We start from the raw sequence: 23,430 nt of genomic DNA, 5'->3' as shown, positions 1-23,430 counted from the left end.
TCCCTATATGGTTGTTCTCCTCCCCTTGTTCTGGCTCTTTCCCTATCAATCACCCAAACCCCTCCTGTTGTTCCCGAAGGTTCGGTGTCCATCACCTGAGCCCTCCCTAATTACCCTTATATGGTCCCCATCAGTCCCCCGAGATCCTGCCCCCTCGGATGCCTCCCCTCTTGGGAATCCCCTAAACCTCGACGCCCCATTGGGGCATGTGACCCCTCTCCCTCCACCCACCAAGACCATTGGACCAGATGTGAGTCCATCCTTCCAGCGTCCCTCCCTCCTAATCCGCTTATTGGTCCCTGGTTGGTTTACTCCCCTTGTTCAACCCCCCCTTTGTAAGGCATGGTCGCGGTGCAGGCGGGGCTTGTCCTCAGAGGAGACCCTTCAATAAAGTTGGATTACCTCCCGAGGCAAGCCCCTCGCTACTTTTTATCTCTCCCTTCGTCGGGGGCTGCTGGCTGCTACAGTGTCTGGAGCCGGTGCTCCGCAGGGTAGAGCCGAGGCTTCAGAGGAGCAGCTTTAAAGCTCCGTGCCTCCAGCTGCTCCCCACTCCTGCCGCACACTTCGGGAGCTGGCCTGGGCAGTGGACAGCAGCGGTCAGTGTGACACTCTTGGGTTTTAGCCTGTTTGTATGGTACCCTTTGGAGCAGTCAATGTATGAGCAGGCTAGCATTTTATTCCACAAAAGAAAACCTAATTCAGTCAGAATACCTGTCCACTTTGAATCCTCGCTGTTACAGATTTGAACTGCACCTGTGTAGTCTTGCTGCCTGTGTACGGCATCAGGTTCATTATTTTTCTTCACAATCCACTTTTTAAAATTCTTTAAATCTCACCCCTTCAATTCTGCTAGGCCCAGGAAACAGCGCTTGGGGTGGTAGCATTGCCTGGGAGCCCACAGCAGTACTATCTGTTCGGTTTCTTCATTTCCTTGTCATAATTTTTCATTACTCCTTTGCATTAGATGAACTCTGTTTGTACCTCACCTTGTTCCCCAACATGATGTTCCTTTGGTCAGACGCTACAAACCACCTGCCTTTGGTAACCTGTGAAAAATCACTTCTCAAGAGTTTTTCAAATTTTTGGAATACACTTAAGATCAAATGCAAGTTTAATCCCTCAGGAACACTTCCTAAGTGGTGCCAAAACTCAGAGAGGAGAGGCTGCAAAACCCATTTAAATTTTCATCAAGTCCAGACACAAGAAGAGGCTGAAAGAGCCCAGAAGAAGCCAGAGCAGGTTTGTACCCACAGAGACTGCCACTCTGTGACACCAAACCGCAGAACCCAAATCTGAGTTTGTCCAAAAAAAGCACTTTTTTTCTGGGAAAGAGCACAGGGCCCCAGGGGAGGAGAATGAGAATGGTACTGCAGGGAGCTGAGCAGGTCCAAATCTCGGGTTACACAGTCTGGGGTTAACACTGGACCTCTATTCTGTAAACATGGGATGCTCACAGGGAGATTAAAACCAGCTACTTCCAATTTTCAGGTTTCCCTAGAATGTCTATCCAAAGGTCCAGGCTACACTGTGCCTCCTGAAAAGGCTTTTCAGGAGTGGCATTTACAGGATTGAATCAAGTCGTCTTTTGGTCACAGTATTTACTTTGGAATCTCAGTTTAAGGTATTTTTTTTAATGAAACTTCAATCTGTGTAAAACAAAGATTTAAATGTTCTGCCTACAGATCCCATTGTGCAACAAAAAGCACATTTATCTTGCATAATGAAGTGTATTTTTAAAAAAAAACCCAAACTAATTCTGTCTCCCACTGAGAAGAGATTTCATATATTCCTTCCACATATGTCAAAAAATGCGAAAGGACGGGGATATTTTTTATCCAGTGTATTATTAAACATAATAGTCAGCCACCTCTAGAACCCATCATTGATTGAGATAAATGAAGCTATTTAAAAAAAAAAAAGCCTGATGAAGTCTCTTTGGTGCTTCTGAAACTCAGCAGTAAAGATAAATGAGAAACAATTTCTTGATATCCATTATTTTAAATTACAGATACTAGCCCTGCTGCTGTTCTCAAGGTTTATTGAATTTTCATAGAGTATCATCCACTTCTACATTCCACACATGTAATTAAAACCAGACCAATGCATTTTTCTCCAGAGTCAAGTTCCAGATGCAGAGGGGATCACCCCTGCCACACCTGACCAGCCGGGGAGGCTGTGATCTCCCTAGCCATGAGACTCCCCAGCAGAATGTCAGGCAGGAGAGCCTCACCTCTGCTCTCCCTGCTTACTTGCCAGTGCAAGGACCTGGCAGTTCTCAGTGCAGACTTAGCTGTGTCACAACCTTTCACCAGAGAATTAGTTTCTCTTTAGCAGAGTGTTGGTTTAAGTAAACAATATTTCTAATGGGTTTGGATTATTGTGGTGAAGGAGAAGTCAAAATTAAAGGAAGACATTTACAGCTTTTCACCTTAAAATGATGCTACTGGCTTATAATTCAAACTATTTTTCTTTTGCTTCCTCTGCAGTTCACCTGGTGCTCTTTCTGCTCTCCTCAAAAGACTAAAAATGCGAACAAAGCATAGGCTGGTCTCCTCAAACCTGGGCTCTACACATCAAACCAAATCCCCCTTTCCAGCTGGGCAAGCTCTGCCCACAAAGGAGCACTTTGAGAACAATGTTCACTTTGAGCGTATCCCTGTGATGGGCTCCCTTCTCACCAGCCCCCGAGACAGGCACTGCCACCCCACACCCCCTGCCACTGCCCAGAGCTTCCACTCACATACAGGAGTAAAAATCAAGTGTATAATTCACAACGGAGATCCTAATTCAATGCAGGCATAACCCAGAGTCATTCCAGGTCCCCTTTCCTTTGGAATCACTGAGAACTGTGTTAAGGAGCCAGCAAGCTGCATGCGGGATGGGGGCTCTGCCTTGACCTGGCAGAGGTCTGGTTTGGGCACAAGGGAATGAAATCCTTACCTGTTGACTTCCCTGCTTCTCCCCTGGAAGGACAACTCATGGTCTTTCCTGCTGCAGCCCTCAGACTAAAAGCATCCTTGTTTTCTCTCCTCTGTATTGTAGGCATGGATCAACACTTACAAATATCTCAGCAACTGGGAGAAAGTTAATGACACAGCGGGAGGATTCTGCTGGATTTGTCTCTTACACTTCCAGTATTTACTTTATTATATTGGGATGGGGGTAGCAGAGCCGCTACTGGGTGATTTAAATTTAATCATTTATTTTGACACTTTTAACTAGAATGCCAAAAATACCTGCAACTGAGAAGCAGCACTGTGTTCTGCACTGCCATAAATCTACATTACAAAAATACTCCTCTTTAGTCTACTTTCATTTATGTTTGAGGGAGAGCTATCCAGAACTGCATAACGAAACATAATACTGTTTACATTTAATATGGCATTTTATCTATAAATTGGAAAAGGATCTAAATGTCATTATTATAATCTCTAAGAACACTGGATTTTTAACTATACAGCATTTTGTAAGAACTTGAGAAATAAGAACTTAATCAGGGCAAAGCTACATTTTTACCATAAGGAATCTTCTGGATCTAAAAAGCTTTTTACATGGTAGAAAATCAAATGTCCTCCTATTAAAAGCAACACATTCCTTAATATTGTCCAGAATTTTGCTAGGGCTGTCTGAAATCCTTAAAGTGATAGGTGCAATGGTCTTATTTCTTTTTCTTTTTTTAATCCTCACACACTCAGCTGTGTATCTGCTTCCTCTTGCATAACCTTCCCAATGCTCATCTCATTTTGAAAGTTAAACCGTGGACATATGCTTCTTTACTTTAACTCCAAGTGCCTTGCAGAAGGTTGCTGCTCTGCACTACTGACAGCTGTTTCATCTTCAGTCTTTTAATTGCACAGGCTACTTACAGATCTCAAGTGAGCTAAAGCAGAGTAGCACCTTCTGGAATACCTGCTAGCACAGCTACATGAGCAGCCGTGACAATAGAAATTTCTACTGTTTTCAGTGACTCCATTGCATGAGGACCTGGACACCCAGGAGCACTGAGTGCACGCTGTCCCTTCAGCATCGACCTCTAGTGTTGGAAGGAGAGGCAGGACAGAAAAATCTCATACTGAGCACATCCAGCCCACATATTCTCAAGGATTTAAACCAGGTAAGGGTTGTGAGAGCAGCATCTAATTGGGGAGGGTCAGTGAGGGAACAGAATGATAGGGGCAGTTCACCTTGGTTATTTGCTCAAGGTCCATGTCTAGAAGGGACCCTGACATGGAATTAGCCACTAATGTATCTTACAGAAAACTAAACCCTGCACAGACCTTCAGCCTCCCTTTTTAGAGGATGACACAGGTCAGTCTTCCACTTCTGCACTGAGGTCACAGAACTTGCTGGGGGAGGTGTGCTGAGACACAGTGCACCATACCCAGCTTCTCTCTACATCCACCCCTTGGGAAGACTTCCCACAGCCCCCCATGTTACAGCAACAGCTATTCAAAGCTGATCCCTTTAGGCCAGACTATTCTCTAGCAGCCTCATTCCCAAGGACCTGAAGTGATCTTGAAAAGTGTTTGCGTACACCAGGTAGTCCCCTGAGTTCTTCACGAGCAAAACCTAACAAACCCCAAATCCCACACACATTACATGCAACCTGAAAGGCTGCTTTCATAAAAAATGTGATAGTACAGTGGCTTTCCATATTACAAGATTTTACATAAAGAAGAAGCAGGGTTTGTGTTAATCTGGCAGTTCTGTTGTCCCAGAAGAAAGCTGAATTGTCTGTGTTTCAGGGAAAACCTTGATAATAATTGTTGGTGAACTGGTTAATGCATTGAGACAAAGAAAGCAGCAAATGAGAGCTTGTAACCTCCTGCCTGATCAGAAGCTGTTAAAGATGCATCTGCTGGAGATGCACAAGGGGAGAAGCACTGAACCAGCATAACATTTGAGCAGCGGAGCTCTCACCCCGCCACAGGAAATTCTTGTGCTTTCAGCACTGGAGGGACCCTTTGGCTTTACTCTCCAGGTTGCCTGTACTTACAAGCACTTTATCAAGAGACTTGCTTTATTCTCTCCCCTGCTTTTCAGGTTTTGGCTATTAAAGAGCCACGTGATTTTTCCTAGTCCAGAGATGCAATTGGGAAAAATCAACCCCGAACAGTGGCTGTGAACCTGCAGCACGCAACACTCAGGAGTGCTTCAGAACGTGCTCAACTTGAGGTGAGGCAGGAAGACCAGGAAAGTCATAGGCACAGACCAGAGAGCCTGGAGGGCTTCTCCTAACTCAGAGGGGTCTTGGGGTACCCACCCCTCAAACCCCTTGGGATCAGAGACACTGCAGGTTTCATACCCTTTCCCTTGCCACCCCAGGGTTATTCCCACCTTCCAGAAGAAACATCCCAATGTAAAATGAAAAAACCATTAATGCACACTGGAGAAGGACAAGAGAGTATTGTGATTTTGACTGCAGTTGGCAAGTTTGACATCCCCAGGCCTCTGAAGAGCATGGGTTGGTGTGGTCCACCTGGCTGGACACCTGTGCTAAGCACTCCCTGGGCATCACGGGGGGAAGCCAATGTGCCACTGAGACATCCAATATCTCTCAAAAGCTTCCTGTCAACTTCAGTGGATTTTAATCAAGCATACCTGGCAGTATTAAATAATACAAAAAACTAACTCCAACAGTCTTGAGATTTTATTAGATTTAAAAATAAAATAAAACAAGACAAATCTGTATTTTAAAGAATAACAGAAAAAGGAAACAATGAATTAACAAATAATACTAAATACTGCTATGAGATTACAAAAGTTAATCCATGTTACAGTGTCTTCAGAATCCCAGCTGTTGAAACCATGTAATAAATAGAAATTAGCATAAACAAATCCAAACCCAGCAGTCAAAAGCTGAATTTGCTTCCTGGACTATTTAGAACTAAGTAATTAGGAGAGAAATACAACTTAAAGCAAGAGATGGAGAAGGATCTTGAAATATCTGTCCCCATTAGGAGATTTTGTATTTGCATCCCAGAAACAAAATATATCAAGGCCATGTCCTTAGCTGGTATAATGTGATGTTGCCTCATTGGTTTCAATAAAGTACAGCAGCTTAAAGACTCTGGACCCTTTGGCATAATCCTTTCATTTAAACTCTGTATATCAAAATAAACTTCACTGATTTCTGTGGAGTCACGGATCTACCTTTGGGTAAGATAGAGGAAAGCCAAGAATTCTTTTTTAGAGGGATTATCACTGCCTTGTATTTCATAATAAATTGTCCCCAGGACGTAGATTTTATCATGATCTACAGAGATTCTTCCCATTCTCCAATTCTTCTTTTTCCAGATGCAGGTTGCTCCTACAGCCACGTGTCTCTGACCTTGGGATTCAGCAAACGGTTTACTTGCATTCCGTGGAGCTCCATCTCCCCTACCTCCCATGCCAGTTCCTTCCCCAGAGTACAGCCTCATGAAGGAGTCAGATTTTGACATTTTTTTCTGGATCTTGTTTCCCCAGATCCTTACCCATGATATATCACTGCTAATCAAGCTGCTGCCTGCCTCCTATGGCTCTTCTGAGAAGTTATTACCCTTCTCATTCATCACCAAGTCGAGTTAATTCAGGCAATCTTCCTGATCCATGGCCTCGAACACTCAATAGCAGTATTTCATGGGATATGATATTTTGCTATAATAATAGTTTCACCCTTTGAAGATTCAGATAAAGGACACCAAGACATTTTCAGTAATTAGTGCTACAGTGAGATTCAACATCCCTTGATGTTCATCAACATCGGTGGCTGGGAAGGGGAGAGCTGTTCCAGCAACACCATCTTTGACACGTGGTGATTGAAGGGGCACGTGGAGGGAAACAAATCAGAATTTCTATCTGAGTTGTCTTTTTTCAAGAGTTTTGAACTCGAACTATAAACATGTTGACTCTTTTGTTTTCCAGAAATATTGTCTGTGATGAAGGCAGAGCTGGGAAGACTCTGGAAAGAGGAATCTAATCCAACTTTCTGTGCTGGCTGGGGAAGGTCAACTCAATCCACATCCCCTTTGATTTCTCTATGGGTAGGGTGGGAAGGGAGGAGGGGAACCTGTTTTTTTTCCTACTGAAGAAAGAAAATTAGAACTCAAGCACTTTTGTTGCTCAAATCTTTTTAAAGAAACCAAAAAGTTCTATTTTTTTCAGAAGATAAATACTGTGCTCTAACATTTGGATTAAAATGCATTTAGGAGGAAAAATACCTAATATTCAATTGCATTTTAAAGAAGTTAATGGAAGGAAGAGTAGGCCCTGGAAAAGAGAAAGTCTCCAAATTTACAGTGATGCAAAACTTTCCACTGCCAACAGTAACAGAACAAATGTTTAAGTCTTATGGAAATTTCAAGATGCTACAAAACTGCATTTGGAAAAAAACCACAGAGATGTTTTCAAGAGCAGGTAGGTGACTTGAGAGTCTGAGTAACTGTCTTCTGATAAGCATGTACTCAACTGAATTTTAAAAAAATTATAGCAAAAGTCAAGAAACACCTGAGTTTCTGAAAACCATACAATCCCAATGAGCAGCCACTAATGGGATGCCTTCAGGAAACACTGATCTTCACCATTCTGATCTAACATCTTTGAGTTTAAACACACATTGGAAACTGTAGGGAATGAAGTTGTGCAGTCATTCTGAAAATTATTCATGTGGGAATTAGAAGGAGAGGTCATATTTGGGCAAAAACTCAATTAACCATGGTAACAGATAAGAGGAGAATAATTGGGAAGAACCAGAGATTAATTATAGAGCCATTTATCCAGTTTTCCTGCCCTCTGCCCACTCCCAGCATATACTGCCTCCTCAAACATCATCTGTTTGCTCAGCAGGGCTGGAGGAAGAGAGAGAGGCCAATGAAAACAGATTTATATCTGAGCCAGCAAATAAACCAGACTCTGTCATGCACTGGAACTGCAAGAACTTGCCCCAGCTCGACTGTTCACAGACTCTGGCTCTGTTACAAGGGTGATGCTGATGGAGGCACCGCAGGAAATCACCTCCCAGATCCCCGCGCCAAGCATTACTTTGGTAAATTACAAAAGGACACAGTGGCTAATAGGATCAGGACCTGGAGTGCAATAGAAGAAGAGAAAGGACAAATGAGTGATGTCTAATATAAAGTGCAGTTTTGTTTCCTCTTCCTCACCTGAAGGCAGTAGCTGCTTCAAAATATTGCCTGCATTTATAAGGTCACAGGGTTCTCTCCTAACATGGTTACAGGACTGCAATTGCCATTAATTTCAATAGAAGTTTCAAACATGCAGCACCAGCAAAATAAGGTCTTAAAATTCCACCTGTCCTGCAAGATATTTGTTGTTCTAGAGGGCGAAACCTACTGCATCAAGCAGTTATTTTTAAAAGCCAAGACAGGAAGAAGAGATTCTGCTTTACCTAGCAAAGTAGGCAGAATTGCAGGCTTCCCTGTAGCACTTTATGTGGGTTTAGAGAAAGTATTACACCACTGATTTCTGTTGAAATGAACTCACCTGACCTAAAAGTCACTTTTTTTTAGACTACATTTTCTGTCATTCCCTATGGACACCTATTCAGAACAGCTTCATTCCCAGTGTCATTGTCCAGGGATAGACTATGCCTGTCACATCCTAGTGATGCCAAACTATCCAGTTATAAAAATGGAGGATTAAGTGGTCTATGACTCTTGCACAACGTCCTGTTTAACTGGAAACCGTGTCATCAGGAGGACTTAACAAAACAGTTTTTGCCCCAATAACAAGTGGTACCTCTGATCACTTGGAATCTTCAGGCCCATGGCCATATCCTCTCCCTTCATTTGCAGAACAAAATAAAAATCAGTGTTTTATGCTTATAACTTCTGTACTGGGTAAGTAACTAAGTACTTAACTGGACCAGAAAACAAGGTCCAAAGGAAAGCTAGGTCATAGTGCACTAACTCTTATGTTATTTGAACCTATTAATATATTTTATAACTTTTTGTTTCTGTCTCAGAGAAAATGTCTTTGTTACTGTAAACCATTCAATCTGTTACCTTCCATCCACACTTACACTACTTTGCTTTTTTTTAGGTAGTTTGCATAAAACCCAAAAATATCAAGCATTTGCTTGAGATACATTGACTGATGCAACAGTTGCCCTAGATTTATACCATTTCCCTGGGTTACTCACATGTTTTCTGTGTGCTCTTTCAACAGCTGCCAACACCTGGTCACAAGAAATTAAAAATGTTATTGTGTTTTAAGTCTAGAAGAGCAGTTAAACCAAACCAAGCATCTGATGTTTTATTGTAATGAACCGTTTCTTTCCTTGAAGCACTCGCATGTGTTCCTGGCAGCAGGAGGGAGAAGTAAAGGGGAGTTGGGGTTTTGTCACAGATTTCAGTGATAGCCCATGGGTGACAGGATGCCTGCTTTCCAGTCACCCAGCCTCAAAAGGATCCAGCAGCATGACTCTGAGAACAGAGCACAGCACCAACAGCCCTGGCATGCATGGAGAGCTGTGAATCTTCATTTTCCTGCTCTGAAGCACCACAAAAGCACCATAAACCCTCAGAAGATACATAGGGGGGACTGGATGGAGCAAAGATGCTGACAAAAGGTGCTGAAAAAAAAACAACAGCAAAAAGCTTTTTGTCCTGATGAGGAAGGTCTGTGGACCACCTTACTCCAACACCTCACATGCTCAGGAAGCTTTTAGAGCCAGGCATGGGCACATAGGATGCAGCAACATCAGACAAAAATGAAGTAAATAAAGTAGATTAAATGCATCTATCAGGAATAAAAAGTGAACTAGGCCATGACTACCTACAAATACCAAGATACTGCTGCTGGCAGTACTGAAACTGGAGCTGCTGTCAAAAGTGACACCCAGAAAGATTTGGAGGCCTCCACTTCAGAGGCAAGAAAGGTGGCTACTACATGCTGTCAGCACAGGCTCAACGCAGCTGCAGCATTTAATCTCCAAGTATGGCTCCTACTAGCAATACTATGATATTAGAGGTTAGAATAACATTCAGAATCACCACTCAACAAGCATTTTGTCCTAGAAAACTCACTTTCTTTTCCTATTTTCTTTCTTTTCCCCATAAAATAGCATTGCGGTGGAAACCACAGCTAACTTAGCCACAAGACATACAACAGCACATTTAATTGGCGACAAAAGAAGAGAAATGAGTTTATTTCCTGCCACATCTCCAAATGGGCTCTTGCTCAGACACTGCAGTGAGCAATAACAGTAAATGGAATAAACCACCTCTGTGGCAGGTTAACTTTATCCATATTAAGGGTTTCATCTACCCTACTGCAGCTTTATTGGTACAATGTCCAGGTACGACCTGAGTCCTTCTACACACCACACTGCTGTCACAGGGGGACAACTGTGTGTAACAAATCTTGCTTTAATCTATAAGCCCAGGTATTAAATCCAATGATGTTGAGGCTGCACAAACCTTGGCACATATTGCACAGGGTTGGAACTGGGTGATTTTTAAGGTGCCTTCCAACCCAAACCATTCTGTGATTCCACAATTCTCTTCTATGAAATGAGCACAAGTGCACTGGGGAGTGCAGGGAGGACTCACGGTACCAGCTCCTGGCTCCCACAGCTGCAGCATCCTTGGGGATATCCAGCTTAACTCGAGGCAATTGCATCCTCGATGAGGAATCACACTGTTACTCAGCAGTGGCAGTAGATAAACCCACCAACACATCCCCAAATCAATGGATTTACTACTGCCAATTGTGACCAACAAAGCTGAAGTCATCTGGGATACTGTATTTGGGAAGTGGATGGGAAATCTCCACGCAGAGGGTCATACAAAGAGCACCTGCACTGCCCTTTATTCCCAGCTTGCTCCCCACAAGTCAGCAGCCATCAATGCTGAAGTTTAAAGCAGAACCAGCTGGAAGAGGGATGATGCAGTGCACTAGGAAATCCCAACCCAGCCAAAGCAAACCCCAGGCAAAGGCTTTGTTATTGCCAGGGGGGCGTTACCAAGGCTGTCAAAGACAATGAAAACACAAAATTCAAATAGACTGCCTGTTTCCCCACAGACATGAAAATCACTCCAGTTTCATTATTAATGGAACTTGGGCTCATTTGTCAAGAATTTGAGAAAAATGAGTTCAAAACCAAGAAAACCTCCAGCATTTTTATGATAATGCCGGTAAAGTCTGTGGGATGGAAGATTAGGCTGCACACTGTGCTTCTTTCCCAGAAAATCCCTCCCCACCATTGTAGATTATTTTAAATCAAAATGAGGAGAAAAATGAGCTGTTTAAAGCATCAGTAAACAAAGGCCTCTTACTAGTAGGCCTTTATCCACAATTTATGCCGATTTTATATTTTGTTTCATATGAAAATGTAGTGCCTTTAGCCCTCTGACTCTGCTACTGCTGCTTTTTACACTTTTACCCATTCAGACAATCATTTATCTACCATTTCCTTTTTTGTTTTCAATTCGAGAAGAATGTGTTCTTTTATCAGTTTATTTAGGATTTCAGTAAATTGATTTTTCCCTTTTATGTGCACTGCACAGCTAAAACATTCAAATAGATGCATCCCCTTCTGCTCATTTGTTTGATTTTCTCTCCCCACTCATCTGAGTTTCCAAATCTTCTTCCTGCACCTGGCAGCTCTCCTGCACCTCCCCATGCACCAGGACATGCCTCGTGCTACATGACACCAAGCCAATCTTTTAGGTGCCATTCTAATTGCAACAAGTTGCAGTAACAAAGAACGTGGATGAACTTTCCCCTGCACACAACATTCCCAATATCATGATTCTCCCAGCCCAGAGAACTCAAACTGGGTGCCCAGAGAACCCAAACAGCTCCACAGAGCTCATGTCCTCAGCAGTTTGCCCAGTCCGGGTCACCCACCTGAGTCTGAACCTGCCTCAAAAGCTGAAAGGTCAAAAAGCTGAGAGGTCAGAAATCTGAGAGGTAGTATTCTCCCTGAGCCCCACAAAATCTGCTCTTTATTTGCCTGTGGGAAAATAGAAAACTGCTATTTTTCAGACTTTTCCTCCACCCATTACAGATGCAAGCACATATGTGCTCATCTCTCTACTTTCATCTCCTCAAGCCTGGCACGTACCCAAGGGACCATGAGGAGAGACTCACACGGCATGCTGAAGGGGAGGAAATAAGTGCATCAAGGAAACAGTGTAATAAATCCACACCTGTCAGGGAAAGGGTGCCCACAGCAACAAACCACACAGGAACAGACTGTTTCCATCAGTTTTACAAAACTTGCCCCAAAGTGATAGAAAATGAGATGGAGATGGGCAAATCACAAAGCAAAAACTGGATTGTAAATGTCCTGACACTGCTCTTCACTCCAATTCTCCTACAGATTTTCTCCAGGGCCCCAAGAGAACTTGAGGAAAGGGCTGTTGCTTTCTTTCTTTTTATCAGCAACTACACTGGTTCAAGTAGAGAAGTCTCCATGACTCACAGTCTTGCTGAAGGCACCAGAGACACACTGGAAGCTGACAGGAGCCCAGACCAAAAGGTGTTTTGATCTATTTCATCATCACCAGGTTAAAAAGCAAAACCGACTGTACACACTGCACCTGTAGAGGTGGCCTTCATAAGGCCCAGCTCTGCACCACAACACAGGGTTCACATCAATGCCAATCCCGTGGTGGGTGTATCATGTTCTCCTCAGCTCCCAGGAATCCAACAGCATGGGATGTGCTTGGCAAAGCCATGAAGTCACTGTAAAAATCCCCTTTGTAATTTTCCCCACTGAAGAGCTTAAGTCTCTTTGTTCTGTTTTAATGGAGTAATTTATCACCCAATTCCTTTTAAAAGTAACTAATATAGATAGATTAGATAGTAAGACATGATACATAAAGAATAATAGTCCATTATTAATAATAAGTTTCCAATATATTATAATTTTGTGTGATTGATTAGAAAGTCCGTTGTTTTACTCTAACATCTTTTTAAAGACTTCTCAATATCAGTTCAAGATTAAAAAGTTAAAGGCATCTTAATCATCAGTTCTAAATGTAACTTGGAAGAGTATTGGGTTCAGGAGCACTTGAAATGGTTACCTAGCTTCCTCACCATGAAAGAAGGAGCATTTTATTCCATGCCCCATTTCAGTGTCACTCTATCCCAATTGTTTAGTCATTTAAAAAGTCTTTCCCTAAGAAGAGACAAAATAATCAGTTTAGGAGTTAAATGGGTAGGACTCATCCAGTGCTTGTGGAATTACAATTACTTCATTACTCTTTAATGAGCAGCATCTCTCCATTCTCTTCAACTGATGGGCAAGAATCTGGTTTATAGATATTTTTAAAGCATACATTCGATCAGGATGTAAGTAGAATTCCTCCCCTAGTACAGAAGTGCCTATGCATCAGTGAACTAGTCGTGAAACATGGAAAGATAGATTCATTTGCACCAAAATATATTTACCTTGTTCATAACCCAGCTACAATCCTAAGCCACAGTTTTCCAGGGTCTTACAGAAAGTTATTTATTTACCCTACTGCAATAAGTAAGTTAACCTCTGTGACATGGCAGCCCAGGTATTCAGCACATGCTGCACTTCTGTGTGAAGAACCTTGTAGCAATTTCTGCTTCCAGACACAAAATTTATGAATAAATTCAGCCCTGTCATTGTTCTAATGACCTTGATTAAACCTGAAGGAAATTGACTCTCTGGCAAAACTAAACATGTATTACAAGAAATACTTTTTAACCTCTATTCTAATTCTGGCACTTTTAAATTTCAGCCTGAAAACCACCTCCAGTCCCTTTCATGAATGATAATTCAGTGGAATAACACTGCAGAAACAGCCCTGCGCCCGGCATGATTATGTCTCTGAAAAGGACCTTTTCAACCAACAACTTTGAATAAAAATCACAGAGCAGTCAGGAGTTTAAGGACAGAAACCTTGGATAAAGGTTTTATATGATAAGCAGGAACAGCGTGACTGCAGACACCTCCTTCTCTCAGGGATGTGAGACCCTGTTGAGGTGAACTGCACATCTCCTGTGCTGCCGAGAGGCCAAGAAGGGTCACCAACCAAAACACCAACAGGAAAATCATCCTGTTCTCTCCCTTCCTCTGCAGGGACAAGGAACAGACCTTCCCAAGTGCCTGGTACCTGCACATGCACACACAGACTACCCAGGGCAACGGCAGAAAATGAGTTCATGTTTCAAATGATGAAATTAATACACTGGCAATAGAATATGCAATTTCCTTGTTTATTGCCTTTCAAGTCAATGCCATTGCCAGAGGTTGTCATTCTACCAACAGACAGAAAATTAATTTGACATAGTTTCAACGCAGCACTATTAAGTCCCAGGGACCTCTCAGCTCTGCTGTTGTATCCCAGAAAAGGATGAGCCCTTTCCTTTTCTGTCCTTTCCCATCCTCTCTCTTGCAGCAGCACTTTTCCCAGGACACTCAAGACACAGGGACCAAGTGGACCTGTGGCAGACAGAGGTTTTCAGGGAGGAAAACCCAGAAGTGTGCAAAAAAAAAAAAATTATTTTTATCATGATAATGTGCCAGATTTCTCTTCTGTCAAAGAAAAATGTGCAGTCAGAATGTCTGTTTAGTTCCTCTCATTTAAAAGAAAAGTCTATATACCAGTTAAGGTATATAGACTCTCAAATCATACTTTTGGAGCTAGAGAAACCCTTTGTTTTGGAAATGTCAAAATGGGATATATATTATTATGATGAAACTTTTATTCTAAATTATAAATTAAAAATTTCCATACTCCCCAGTTTGGCTTTAAATCATAATTTCATCCAAGACTAACTTCTGTCTGGAACAGCAGAGCAGCGATCTATGCAACCTGTCTGCACACTTAGATCAGCATCACAGCATCTCTTTCAATATTAACACCCATTTCAATCAGCTCAAAAATGTTCTCCTTAGCAACAAAAAAATCCAAAACATCACTCAGCTGGTACATAAGCTCTGTGTCCTCCTGCAGTGCCCATCCTGGGCACCCACCAGCAGCTGTTAGAGGATGGGCACAGCTGGAAAAAAGAGCTGTGTGTGAAATCAATGGCCAGACAAAGAACAGACCTCTCTTTTCTGATGAGGGCACAGATTACATTTCCACCATTATCAACAACAAGGAGAAACGAAAAGGAGCGTTTGGACAACAAATGCCTGCTGAGGAGCAGGAGGGGCTTGATCAATAGCCAAGCACAGAATTACCTCAGCAGATTTCAGCTCATTTCCATAGAAAATGCAGATTCTGTAAAAGCTAAATAAATATAAAAAGCAAGTTCCTCCTCGCCAGCCTGGTGGGGAGGGGTCTTGAGACCACCCTGCATGGGCAGCTCTACTCAGCACTGCTCGACTCACCATCCAACATCAAAGCTGCTGTCCTAAAAAAAAAGCAAAAAAAAGAAGGAAAAACAAACTAGAGATGAAAGCTTCATTTGGAAGATAATATCCTGCAACCTTTCTGGCCCAAATTGAGCAGATTATATCTGGGCTTTATTCTGCTCTCATGCCTGGCAATTCAGAGCAATTTGGCCAAGCCATTAGTCACATGCTAAGCAGGGCTTCTCCTCCCACTGCCTTCTCTCAAATTGTCTTGGTAGGTACTGGCTCAGTCCTGCTTATGACTTCTTTTCCTTTTTCTAAACCACTGTAGTTCCTGTTTTAACATCATTCCCTCTACCTGTAACACCATCCTCTTCAACATTCAGTGTTATTTTCCTGTCTCTAAAATGAAGTAAACAAGTGTTTTACAAAATCTGTGTGATCATTGTTGATAACAAAGATAAGGGAAGTTTTCCAGAAACAACCAGCAAGTGGGAATCTATCCTCAGGGATGATGAATATCCTGACCTGAGTCTGTTCTCTGCACACAAAGCACTGGCAGCCACCATGAGCAGCAGTGATGCCTATCCTTTGCTTGCTGCAGTTGCAAACATTTCATCCTGCATCTACAGTCAGTCAGACCTCAGGCTTCTCTTCCTTCTTATTTGGATCCTATTCAGGAACAAAAACCTGAATTCATCCATGTTCAGACCAAAAACTCCATCTTGAACCAAACTTGAAATGCAGGGCAAAATGTTTCCTGCTGGTGATCGTGTTCAATATGCATTTGTATCAAACTATTTCTCTTTATTACAAAAACAATGAAACCCCAAACAATGACAGAGGCAAGAGCAGTGGGCTGCAGTTTCTTATTAGAAGTTGAGCTTGGCCATAATGCTATTCATATGAAATCTGATATGAAACCACCTGGGTGTCATAATGTTCTTTATATTACAGTAAATTCAATGCATTAAGGATGCGGAAAAATCTCATTTGGGACTGCAAAGCAGCCAAGAGTCTTTGCAGATTCCCCAGGAGCCAGGAAAACAGCAAATCACAGCAGCTCTCCCAAGTGATGCAGAAGTAAAATAATCCCATGTACCAGCACCAGCATCTGTTCACAGCAGCAAAGAGTGCTTTACAAACTTTAATAAATGTAAACCTTACAAATCTCTCCTTATGCAGATGGTTTATGGTTACCATTCCTCACAGAGGAGAAGCAAGGTGCTGAACTTGGCAGCATTGCACAGGTGGATGTGGCATCACCCTGTTCAGCCAGGATCTGGAGTCCAGCCAGGGTGTGTGGGGGCAGACCATGCACAGCGCCTGCCCCAGCTGCACTAATAACATGTACCTCACCTCCCTGCAGGACCAGCAGGGTCCCTGACACAGCCAGCACAGTCAGACCATCTCTTTGCGGAGCAGTGTAAGACCCCAGCAATGACCCACCCTGGGACCATCCCAACTCACCCCAGCACAGCAAGTGCCAGGACATGCAGCCTCTGTTACCAAAGGCCTCGATGTGCAGCTTACCAATATTTCATTATTAGTACACAACTGATCTCTAAATAACTGTCTGCAGTGCCCAGGAGCCTGGACTGCATCCCTGCTGCCAGCCAGGAACATCTGTCCTTGTCCCCTCACCCATGTCACAGAGGCAGCAGGCTAAGGATCCCACTGCCCCATTATTTCTGCTGCAAAGATTCTCAACAGCACTACACTCACGATATTGTAGTTGTCTCTTACCAAGAATTAAGGAGTCCAGGCAAGGGCAGAACAACAAACCCAGAGCTGGCTGAGTGAAACGCCTGCCACAAGAATCCTTAAATCATCTGGCTTTCCTGAGGCTTTACATTCCAGTCAAATGCCAGCCCTCTCCCTTCCTCATTCCATTCACAAGCAGAGAAGCTGCGTCTGCTCCCCTGCCAGCCTCTGCTGTTCCAGTGACCACTGGTATTCAGCCTTTTGCTGCTGGTGGAGAGGGTCGTGTCCCCCCCCCCCCCACAGAGGAGGAATGCTGCCAGAGTGGTTCAGGGCTGACACTGAGATGGCTTCAGCTACAAAAAGCATTTCCTTAATATACCGGATTTCCTTGCAAATAGACAATATCTCCAGGCAGAAGGAGCCTCTGGGAAGGGGTTCACTTGGGAAGACCCCCAGCACACCCCAGTGTGACAGTCACCCAGCATCCTCCTCTGCAGGTACCAGCCTGCTGAGCCAGGTAGCTGTTAGACCTGCTGTCAGCTTGGCACAAAGCATCTCTTAAGGAGATGTCATGAAATCCCTGGATGCTGTTACACTTTTGTTTTAGAAAACCAGGACAAGAATTAGGGCTTTCATATATTCAACTGACACGGGCCCATCACACCAGTTATGCCCCACCAAGTACAGACACCATATCAGGAAATTTGTGTAATAGCACACAAATCATCATTTCAGATGTCGTATGACACAGACCACAGTCGGCACAGTGTGAAGGAGAGGGAAAAATACTATCAGTCCAGAAGACTCTTGCTCAAAATAATATTCTGTCTATTTTCCACACTTCCCATCCTTGGAGAGTCCTGAAGGAATGGATAAGCCATTCACCAAGGACTCCCATGAAACCTGGTGCTCCAAGGCAGCTGATGCCACTGCCAAAAGCTGTCCATTAAAATGCTTTGTCTGGGTTTGCCAGATATTCACAGGCAAGGAGAGCTGCCAGAAATATCCCAGCTGACCACTTCTATTGTCATTATCTGCGAGGAGACAGAGAGGAGGGGAAAAGCTTCTTTGGTTTCTTTAAAGTTTATTTATGCCAATGGTATTGTTATCAGAAAGGATAAATTTTCAAGACAGTAAGAGCAACTTCTGCCCTCTAATTTCGCCCACCCACACACCAAGCATTTCTCTGGACTATAAAACCCTAAGATTCAGGGAAAGATCTTAAACTCTACATGTCCAGCCTAAGCAAAAAGCAGCCCCTGCCTCAAATTCAACCTGGTCTGTGTTTATGTGACATTAACAGCCCAGTGCTCACATTGCTAGTTTGGGACAGACACACAACAAACACAGGCAGATTACTATCATTGTATGTTCCCATCAAAGTTTTTGTTCTTCTCATCATAGACTGAAAACCAGAGTAAGAAGTTCAAATTTTAAGGGAGTTGTTCTCCTGGAGAATATCCATGCCTGTAAAACTGAAAACATATGCAATACCTTCATCCTGGACAAACAGAAGAAGTCAAAGATAAATGTGAACGACCTTCACTGTGTTCTGAAACACAAACCCCAGTATTTTACCTGTTATTTCAATTAATTTTATTTCAAATTTTGTATCATGCTGAAATATTAATTCAGTTCCACTTATATATGTTTAAGGTACTATAATATGTTTTCAAGTAATTGAAATAAAATATTTCATCATGTTAAAATTTCAGGAATATAGAAAGGTAATAACATGGTCTTATTGAAATAATAAAGAAGTTGTGAATAATTCACACACTTTTCTTTAGTATTTGTCTTTCATCACATAATTCTATCTTTTCATTTCAATTCTAGTTGTCTTGAAATGACAAAATTTCCCACCAAAAGAAAATTTCAGGTTCTGACTGGTTCCAGTCCTTGACAGAAAATTCATCTTGGGCTAATTTATAAGACAGAAAGAGAAGATAATAGAAAGTGGATCCAAGTGAGCAATTATCTACGTCTATGAGGTTTCTTGAATGCTCAGTGCAGTTTCAAAACATTAATTTGTTCAGCAATTATAGCAGGAGGCTGTTTTCAGACCCCCACGGCAGGAGGGGACACAAAAAGTATCACTTTTTGCCAAATGCTTGTCCCTGAAATATCTGCTATAAATTATCCACTGCTTCCACAGTGAGCAACACCCTTAATAAGTGCAGAAAACCTGTGAGGGTGTAGAAATCAGAGCTGAGGGACAAAACAGAACCATTCAGAAATTAATTGGACCGTATCAAAACTACCTCAATGGTACAGATATCTTTCCAGTGCCTAAAGGGGCTACAAGTAAGCTTGGGGGAGGGACTTTTGACAAGGGCAGATAGTGACAGAACAAGAGGGAATGGCTTCACACTGACAGAGGACAGGGTTGGACTAGGTATAAGGAAAAAAATTCCTCCCTGTGAGGGTGGTGAGGCCCTGGCACAGATTGACCAGAGAAGCTTCAGCTGCCCCATCCCTGGAAGTGTTCAAGGCCAGGTTGGATGGGGCTTGGAGCAACCTGGCCTAGTGGAAGGTGTCCTTGCCCATGGCAGGAGGTTGGAACTGGATGAGTTTTAAGGTCCCTCTGAATCCAAATCATCATCAAAGTGAGCCCCAGCACTGTCCTGCACCTACTGGCAGTGGACTCAGCATGAACATCCCAGGTCAGAAAGGGAGATGGCCCCTGTCCTTTAAACCCAGCCCCACAAACAGACAGGACCAGGCTCCCTGCCCGAGCCCCACAGAGTCACCCCCCTTTCCTGAATGCTCACCAGCTGCCCAGCACTTCAGAGTCCCTGAAAACAAGTCCTGGTGCTCAACACCTGGACAACACTTGTGGTTCTTGTCCAAAATTGGACAAGATAAATTGGACAATTTTGTCCTGTGCAGACCAGGAGTTGGACTTGATCTTTTTGGGATCCTTCCAACTCAGGATATTCTATGATTCTACAAATGTTAATTTACTTCAATATATTAATGCATGTGTTCTATGAGCCAGCTTGAAGAAATACTACGTTGCCGCGGTGGCGCGCCGGCTAGCACACTGTCCCGGGCACCAGGCAATCTCTGCCTGCTCCGAAGGGGCAGACAGAAGCCGAACCACGGCGCAGGAGGGCAGGCGAAGCTCCAGGTGGGGTTCGCTTTGCCCACTGGTGGCAAAGGTGTGAGAAGAAGGTAGGAAAAAAGCGGAGGGGCTTCATCGTGGGGGAAGATGGTTTATTGGGGAGAAAAATCCACGGAGAAAGCCGAAGCTGCGTGGCTTGCAGCGGGTCTTGTACCCCCACAATATGGGTGGAGAAAACACACAGCAACCAATGGAACATCAGCCAGGGGGTGTTTCCAAGGCAGGGAGAAGGAATTACAGCAAATGCAAGAAGGGGTAGGCAGGAAGGAGTAACAAGGACCAATTAACAACAGAAGAACATAGAACTCTCTGGAAATACAACCTAATATGAGAAATAAGGGGAGGGGAGGGCTGTGGCCGATGGTAAGGCACGGATTTTTATACTTTTCACAGCTTTATGAATGCTCAGGGCTTTTGGGCTGTGGCAGCATCAAACCAGTGGTAATTTTTTGGGATGACTACTAGATTGGGACGTGGATAGGGCAATCTTCCCACAACAGTCGTTAACACTAGAAATCTTAAAAGTAGGGTTGGCAGACTGGTGGCGCATACCAGTCTGATGGAAGAAATTGACACAGTCCACCACCTCGGCGGACCCCTTCAGATATAATTCTTGGGGGTCTCAGTCCGCTGGGGGAAGATTCCACATCCACTCATTCCAGTGGCTGGGCTGAAGTAGGTGGGCATCATGTGTCAGGGCAAGAAACTCTCAGGGTTGGAGGGGGATACCTATTAAGCATTGGGTTGCTTGCTCCGTCCATGGCCAAACAAAGTCCAGTTTGATTCAATGCCTGGGCCAACCAGCTTGTGGCTGCTGCATGATCCACACCATTACCGGTGGAAAGGGCAGGATGAGGAGTCCAAGGCCAAGGAGGAGGGTCTGAGTCACCACCCTGGAGGCTCTAGAAATTTTGCTGGGATTTCTGCGAGTAAAACAAACAGAAAGGGTAAATGGCTTGGAAGTTCTACAGAAGCATTTGCCTTATATTAACTCCCTGTTTTTCAAATAAAAGGGTAGGTGTGGAAGGTTAGGAAGTAAGGGAAAAGGGAAAACATTCATGTAAAGGGAACAGCAGGAAGAGAGCAGCAAGTTCTTCTTCAGATGGTGTCCGGTGTCGGCACCTCTTCCAAGCTGTGGCTTTGGGGTCGTCACTGTTTAGGGAGGTCAGATGTGGCTTCATGAACTTTGCTGGCACCCACTTCAGTCCAGCTGGGGGTGATACGGTGGCATATCCCCTTCCCCAAGCTAGTAACTTGAACGGACCCTCAATTTTGTGAGTTTCAGGGCCTTTGACCAAGACCGGCGGATTTTCTTTCAATTTAGTTCTGATCGAATTTTTAAAGTGCTGGTATACGGGGGGTCGGGCTCTTCAAAAGAACAATTTAAAAAGTTAATGGTGAAGAGAGCCCTGCAGAGTCACTCAATGGCCAAATTAGTCTCTGCTCCTCCTTGCTGCTGGGCAAGAACTCTTTTGAGCGTCTGATGGGTACACTCAACTATAGATTGGCCTGTGGGGGAATGAGGGACACCCACAGTGTGCAAATTCCCCCCGTGTCAAAGAACTGGTGGACATTCTTCGAGACGTATGCTGGTCTGTTGTCCGTCTTAATTTCTGCTGGCACTCCTAGAGTGGCAAATGCCAGCAGAAAGTGCTTCATAACATCTTTTGCCTTCTCCCCACAATGAGAAGAGGCAAAGACTGCTCCCAAGAAGGTATCTACAGAGACGTGGACTTACTTAGACCTCCCAAATTCAGGGACGTGAATCACATCGGTCTGCCACAGCTGGCAGCTATTGAGACCGCGTGGACACATGACAGACCCTAACGATGGGATCTGATGGTTTTGACAGTCTGGGCAAGTTGCCACAATGGCCCTAGCTTGGCTGCGAGAGAGATGGAACATGCAGACCAAAGCCAGGACATTTTGATGGTAGAATCGATGGTTCAACTTCGCTTGTTGGAACGTTCCCAGTAGTGATGTTAATTGCACTGGTGCAGCCAAGGCGTCGGCATTCCGGTTCCCTTCAACAATAGGACCTGGGAGGTCGGTGTGCGACCTCATGTGCATGGCATAATAGGGTTGCTCCTGGTGGGACAGCAGAAAGACAAGCTGCAAGAGCAAGTTATATAATTTAGGATTTGATACTTCTTCGAGCATTGAGTGCTCTGCTCTCTCAACCATTCCAGCCACATAAGCCAAATCGGTGACAATGTTGATTGGTTCTTTTTGGAATCGATCAAAGATCCTGATGACGGCAGCTAACTCCGCAATTTGAGTAGATCCCTCAACTACTTCAACATCTTTTTCCCCCTCAGATGTTTGGGGGTTCCTCCAAGTCAGAACAGATCTATAGGAAGCCCCTGAACCGTCGGTGAAGATTGTCAGGGCTTGGAGCGATTTGTTACTTTGCAACAGTTTGGGAACTAATTTAAAATTTAAATTGAACAGTTTGTGTGGCGGATGGTGGCTAGAGAGTTGCCCTGAGTAACTATCTAGGGCAAACTTCAGGCACTTGCTGCTCTGTAGAGCAAATTCGACATAGTCTAATTTAAATGGCATGTAAATGCACGTGAATTTGCACCCTGCAAGAATGTGGAGGCAAGACCTGGCCTACCTCATCAGTTGTGCCATCAATTCCTGTGGCATGGTAATGCTTTTGGACAGCTGGTGAGGCAAGAACACTCACTATATGATTAAGAAGGGGTCCTTGATTCTCTCGTCCCACTGGAAAATAAGGCCTTGCAGGTGTGGTAGCTGGCCCATAATTATAAATTTGAACTGCATGTCTGGTTCCATCCAGTGGGCCCGCCTGGTAGAAAGAGCTTTCTGGACCTTACCAATGGCCTCTCCTGCTTCTGGAGTTAGAGATCGGGGAGAATCTAACCCATTGTCGCCTCGCAGTAGGTTAAAGAGGGGGGAGAGGCTTTCTGTGGATATCCCCAACAAGGGCCAGACCCAGTTCACTGTACCACACAGTTGTTGAAGGTCGCGGAGGGTCCAGGGCTTGTCAGCAACGGCAAGCTGTTGGGGAGCAATGGTCATCTCCTGGATCCGGAGGCCAAGGTAGGTCAGGGGGCACAAGCGCTGGGTCTTGTCAGGATGGACTACAAAACCTGCAGCTTCAATTGCCTGGATTGTCAGATCTAGGGTTAGGTCTAAGTGTGTCTCATCTGGGGCACATGCAAGAACGTCATCCATGTAATGAAGGATAATTGCCTCTGGGGCCTGTTTCCAGACAGGGGACAGGACCTGCACAGCATACCATTGGCAAATGCTGGGGCTGTTCTTCATGCTCTGGGGCAGCACTGTTCAATGA

The 23,430-nt window shown here is 43.9% G+C and overlaps 1 long non-coding RNA gene across 2 annotated transcripts; it reads left to right on the top strand.

Annotated features, from left to right (window-relative positions):
- The first annotated feature begins 345 nt into the window (after window positions 1-345).
- LOC138118126 (uncharacterized) lies at window positions 346-7,137 on the top strand. Of its 2 annotated transcripts, XR_011155003.1 has the most exons (4): window positions 346-596; window positions 1,124-1,239; window positions 1,489-1,621; window positions 2,487-2,645. It is a non-coding gene; the product is annotated as an uncharacterized lncRNA (long non-coding RNA). The 2 variants fall into 2 exon arrangements; XR_011155004.1 differs by lacking the exons at window positions 1,124-1,239; window positions 1,489-1,621; window positions 2,487-2,645 and adding exons at window positions 3,965-4,114; window positions 5,044-7,137.
- The last annotated feature ends 16,293 nt before the right edge of the window (window positions 7,138-23,430 follow it).

This window comes from Aphelocoma coerulescens, chromosome 13 (genome assembly GCF_041296385.1).
Source record: "Aphelocoma coerulescens isolate FSJ_1873_10779 chromosome 13, UR_Acoe_1.0, whole genome shotgun sequence".
Taxonomy (NCBI): domain Eukaryota; kingdom Metazoa; phylum Chordata; class Aves; order Passeriformes; family Corvidae; genus Aphelocoma; species Aphelocoma coerulescens.
The sequence above is the reverse complement of the archived record's forward strand: the minus strand, read 5'-3'. Positions and strand labels throughout refer to the sequence as shown.